Raw genomic sequence first — 6,000 nt, forward strand, 5'->3', positions numbered from 1 at the left:
TATAGGTATACAAGCAACAGAATTTTATCTTAGGTCTAGGGGTGGGCATCTGATCCCACATAATTTGTGAACTTCTAAAATTTGTACTGATGCACAATTAGTTCTTATTGAACTGGAAATTCTTCCACCAGCTCAGGGGCACAGCCATGGGAAGTCCCCTGCACCCCCACCTATGCCAACTTGCTCGTGGGCTGGTGGGAGGATATCATAATTTTTGGGTAGAATAGGTCGTCCTGGTAGTGCCCCCAGATAATTGTCTGGGGTCGCTACATCAACAACATCCTCATTCTCTGGACAGGAGATGTCTTCTATTTTAACAAATTCATCCGAGAATTAAATGACAATTTTATGGGTTTCAAATTCACCTCTGAAAATTGACCCTAATTCTATTAACTTTCTGGATATCAATATCAGGAAGGATAGCGAAGGCCGCTTACAAACCAACATTTATAGAAAACCAGCCTCGACGAATAATCCTCTTAGATGGAACAGTCATCACCCCTTTAGTCTAAGAATAGGGATCTCCAAGGGACAATATTTAAAAGTCAAAAGAAATTGTTCCTCCGTATCTTTTTATACCCAAGCACGAGAACTAAGGGATAGGTTTTTGGAGAGGGGTTACCCCAAGGTAGTCCTTAACCCCTTTCTGACATCAGACGTACTATCCCGTCCATGGGACCCGGGCCCCTATGCCCATGGACGGGAGAGTACATCTACCGCGATCAGCGGCGCCCACGTGGTGAGCGCCGCTGATCGCGGCCGGGTGTCAGCTGATTATCACAGCTGACACCCGGCACAATGTGTCAGGGGCGGTCACGGACCGCCCCCGACACATTAACCCCTTGCACACCGCGATCAAACATGATCGCGGTGTACCGGGGGTTAAAGGGAAGCATCGGCAGGGAGGGGGCTCCCTCCGTGCTTCCCTGAGCCCCCCACGGCAGCGCAATGTGCAGCGCTGCTGCCGGGGGCTCCTTTCCTGCAGGCCCCCGAATCCAAGATTGCGACGGGGGCCTGCAGGAAGCTGGCTTCCTCAGTGCCTGCAAAGCGCAGGCATGAGGAAGCCTTGTGCACTGCCTGTGACAGATCGCTGATCTGTCACAGTGACCTGTGATGTGACAGATCAGCGATCTGTCACAGAACAGTGATGTCCCACCTGGGACTATTTAATAAAGTAAAAAAAAAATAAAAAAAAAAAGTGTTAAAATAATTAAAAAAAAAAAAATCGCCAAATAAATTACAAAAAAAAAAAAATTCCCCCAAATAAATCCATTTTTTGAAAATAAAGAAAAACAAAACAATAAAAGTACACATATTAGGTATCGCCGCGTCCGTAACGACCCGCCCTACTGTCCCATTAGTTAACCCCTTTAGCGAACCCATTAAAAAATAAAAAACGAAGCAAAAAATAATGATTTATTATCATACCGCCAAACAAAAAGTGTAATAACGCGCGATCAAAAAGACGCATATAAATATCCATGGTACCGCTGAAAACGTCATCTTGTCCCGCAAAAAACGAGCCACCACACAGCATCATCAGTGAAAAAATAAAAAAGTTATAGCTCTCAGAATAAAGCGATGCAAAAATAATTATTTTTTATATAAAATAGTTTTCATTGCATAAAACCGACAAAACATAAAAAAACGACCTAAATGAGGTATCGCTGTAACCGTACTGACCCGAAGAATAAAACCGCTTTATCAATTTTACCGCACGCGGAACGGTGTAAACGCTCCCCCCCAAAAGAAATTCATGAAACGCTGGTTTTTGTTCATTCTGCGTCCCAAAAATCGGAATAAAAAGCGATCAAAAAATGTCACGTGCCCGAAAATGGTACCAATAAAAACGTCAACTCGTCCCGCAAAAAATAAGACCTCACATGACTCGGTGGGTCAAAATACGGAAAAATTATAGCTCTCAATATGTGGTGATGCAAAGACTATTTTTACAATAAAAAGCGTCTTTTAGCGTGCGACAGCCGCCAAACATAAAAACCGCCATAAATAGTAAATCAAACCCCCCGTTATCACCCCCTTAGTTAGGGAAAAATAATAAAATAAAAAAAACTGTATTTATTTCCATTTTTCCATTAGGGCTAGGGTTAGGGCTGAGATTAGGGTTAGGGGTGTGTTGGGGTTCGGGTTGGAGTTAGAATTGGGGGTTTCCACTGTTTGCGCACATCAGGGGCTCTCCAAATGCAACATGGCGTCTGATTTCAATTCCAGCCAATTCTGAGTTGAAAAAGTCAAATGGTGCTCCTTCCCTTCCAAGCTCTGACATGCGCCCAAATAGTGTTTTACCCCCACATGTAGGGTATCAGCCTACTCAGGACAAATTGCAAAACAATTTTTGGGGTCCAATTTCTCCTGTTACCCTTAGGAAAATAAAAAATTGGGGGCAAAAATATCATTTTTGTGGAAAAAAATGATTTTTTTATTTTCACGTCCGAGCGTTATAAACTTCTGTGAAGCACTTGGGGGTTGAAAGTGCTCACCACACATCTAGATAAGTTCCGTGGGGGGTCTAGTGTCCAAAATAGGGTCACTTGTGGGGAGTTTCAATAGTTTAGGTACACCAGGGGATCTCCAAACGCACATGACACCCGCAGACCATTCCATCAAAGTCTGCATTCCAAAACGTCACTGCTTCCCTTCCGAGCCCCGACGTGTGTCCATACAGTAGTTTTCTCCCACATATGGGATGTCAGCGTACTCATGACAAATTGGACAACAACTTTTGGGGTCCAATTTCTCCTGTTACCCTTGGGAAAATGAAAAAATTGGGGACTAATTGATCATGTTTGTGGAAAAAATACGATTTTTTTATTTTCATGCCCGGGCATTATAAACTTCTGTGAAGCCCTTGGGGGTTCAAAGTGCTCACATCTAGATAAGTTCCTTAGGGGGTCTAGTTTTCAAAATGGGGTCATTTGTGGGGGGTTTCCACTGTTTAGGTACATCAGGGGTTTTCCAATCGCGACATGGTGTCCGATCTCAATTCCAGCCAAAAACGTCAAATGGCGCTGCTTCCCTTCCGAGCTCTGCCATGCGCCCAAATAGTGGTTTACCCCCACATGTGGGTATCAGCGTACTCAGGACAAATTGCACAATAACTTTTAGGGTCCTGTTACCCTTGGAAAAATAAGAATTGAGGGTGAAAAGATCATTTTTGTGGAAAAAATATGATTTTTAATTGTACGGCTTTATGTTATAAACTTCTGTGAAGCTCTTGGGGGTTCAAAGTTCTCACCACACATCTAGATAAGTTCCTTAGGGGGTCTAGTTTCCAAAATGGTGTCATTTGTGGGGGGTTTCCACTGTTTTGGTACATCAGGGGTTTTCCAATCGCGACATGGTGTCCGATCTCAATTCCAGCCAAAAACGTCAAATGACGCTGCTTCCCTTCCGAGCTCTGCCATGCGCCCAAATAGTGGTTTACCCCCACATGTGGGGTATCAGCGTAGTCAGGACAAATTGCACAATAACTTTTTGGGTCCTGTTACCCTTGGGAAAATAAAAATTGGGGTGAAAAGATCATTTTTGTGGAAAAAAATATGATTTTTTAATTGTACCGCTGTACGTTATAAACTTCTGTAAAGCCCTTGTGGGTTCAAAGTTCTCACCACTATCTAGATAAGTTCCTTGGGGGGTCTAGTTTTCAAAATGGGGTCACTTGTAGGGGGTTTCCACTGTTTAGGTACATCAGGGACTCTCCAAACGTGACATGGCGTCCGATCTGAATTCCAGACAATTTTGCATTAAAAAAGTCAAACGGTGCTCCTTCCATTCTGAGCTCTGCCATGCGCCGAAACAGTCGTTCCCCCCACATATCAGGTATCAGCGTACTCAGGACAAATTGCACAATAACTTTTGCAGTCCAATTTCTCCTGTTACCCTTGGTAAAATAAAAAAATTGAACCTGAAGTATTTTTTTTGTGAAAAAAAGTTAGATGTTCATTATTTTTTAAATATTCAAAAAAATTCCTGTGACGCTCCTAAAGGGTTAATAAACTACTTGAATGTGGTTTTGAGCACCTTAAGGGGTGCAGTTTTTAAAATGGTGTCACTTTTGGGTATTTTCTATCATATAGACCCCTCAAAGTGGCTTCAAATGTGATGTGGTCCGTAAAAATAAAATGGTGTAAAAATGAGAAATCGCTGGTCAACTTTTAACCCTTATAACTTCCTAACAAAAAAAAAATTTTGGTTCCAAAATTGTGCTGATGTAAAGTAAACATGTGGGAAATGTTAGTTATCAAGTTTTTTGGGTGCTGTATCTCTGTGATTTAAGGGCATAAAAATTCAAATTTGGAAAATTGCGAAATTTTCAAAATTTTTGCCAAATTTCCGTTTTTCTCACAAATAAACGCAAGTTATTTGAATGAAATTTTACCACTAACATGAAGTACAATATGTCACGAGAAAACAATGTCAGAATCACCGGGATCCATGGAAGCGCTCCAGAGTTATGACCTCATAAAAGGTACAGTGGTCAGAATTGTAAAAATTGGCCCGGTCATGAACGTGCAAACCACCCTTGGGGGTGAAGGGGTTAATTAAGCTTTTAACTATGTGGCATTACGAACAAGAACTAGCCTATTCCGATTGACTGATGAAAATAATAAGGACCCCTTTCTAAGACTGATAAGAAATTTTCATGACTGTTCCTATGAGATAAGGAAGATCATTTACAAACATTGGTACAGGAAAGATGTATATCTTTGTACCGTGTTAGCCAGTGGATAGAAAAATATTCAGGATTGAGAGTCCTCAGTGATACTACTGAGGACTCTCAATCCTGAATATTTTTCTAACAAACATTGGGATATTCTTAGGGCTGATACAGTCTTATGCGAATTTCTACAGGCAACACCTGCTATTACTTTCAGGAAGGGACGATCCATGATCAACTTGTACACAGTACCTATGTCCCCACTAAGAAAACTGGTACCTGGCTCGACAGAGGAAGCTTGGTACCTTCAGATGTGGGGACTGCACCTTTTGCAAGTTTGTGAAAGTCATTGATCATTTTAATAGTGTCAGCACAGGCAAGATCTACAGCACCAAGCACTTCGCAAATTGTAAAACCACTAAGGTCATCTACATACGTGATCAAAATTCTTTGGTCCTCTGGTCCATGATGAGTGTGATACACACCATGTCACCAAACAGCACAGTATCTGTAGCCCTCTATACAGGCCGCTCACTGATTCCAAGATTGTAGACTCCTGTGATGCTAACTAGTGGTGGACACACCTTGATTTAACATGTCCCTTTTTTTAAAAAAATTCTGTGGAAGCATGGTTGAAAAGCAATGTCTGACTTTCATTTGTTCATTTTCATAGATTTTTTATTATTACTTTTGTCAGATTCAAGTTATTTCTGTCATCATTGTGGGTTTTTCTATCATTAAACGAGGGGCAGCATCAATTTTGACCACGTGTGTACCTTTTCAAATAGTTCTGTCCCCTCAACTATGAAAATAAATCTTGCCAAATCAGACAAGGTGATTTTCTGGATTTGTTTTCTCATTTTGACTCTAAGGCTGTGTGCCCACGTAAGCATTTTTTAAGCATTTTTGAAGCGTTTGTCCCGGTCAAAATGCTTCAAAAACACACACATAAAGAAGCATCCCATTCATTTTAAATGAATTCCGCACTTTTTGTGCCCATTGATGCGTTTTTTTCCGCTCAAAAAAAGCTTAGCGGTCAAAAACGCAGCATGCTCATTAATTTTGCTGAAAAGTCAGCGTTTTTGCTATTTTTTCAGAAAACGCGCGGAAAAAAACGCATCAAAAATGCGCGGTTTTTAAGCAAAAGACGCGCTGAAAACGTGCAAAAAACGTGGGGAAATAAAACGAGCGTTTTCTGGGAAGGTGTCTGTTTTGAAGCAGAAATTTTCTGCATACGTGGGCACATAGCCTCAGGGTCCCGTTTCACATAGCGACGCACCAGCAATCCCGACAACGATACGACCTGGTAAGGATCGCTGGTTCAT

General features: G+C 41.6%; 1 protein-coding gene across 1 annotated transcript in view; it reads right to left on the reverse strand.

Moving 5' to 3' along the window:
- RASA2 (RAS p21 protein activator 2) overlaps positions 1-5,219 on the reverse strand; it is a 157,569-nt gene extending 152,350 nt beyond the window's left edge. The window contains exon 1 of the mRNA XM_073576609.1: positions 5,112-5,219. The gene's annotated coding sequence lies outside the window, so the exon portion shown is untranslated. The remainder of the gene's footprint in view (positions 1-5,111) is intronic.
- Positions 5,220-6,000: the final 781 nt, after the last annotated feature.

The sequence above is a fragment of the Dendrobates tinctorius genome, unplaced genomic scaffold (genome assembly GCF_039654945.1).
Source record: "Dendrobates tinctorius isolate UK_male_01 unplaced genomic scaffold, ASM3965494v1 ptg000049l, whole genome shotgun sequence".
Classification (NCBI taxonomy): domain Eukaryota; kingdom Metazoa; phylum Chordata; class Amphibia; order Anura; family Dendrobatidae; genus Dendrobates; species Dendrobates tinctorius.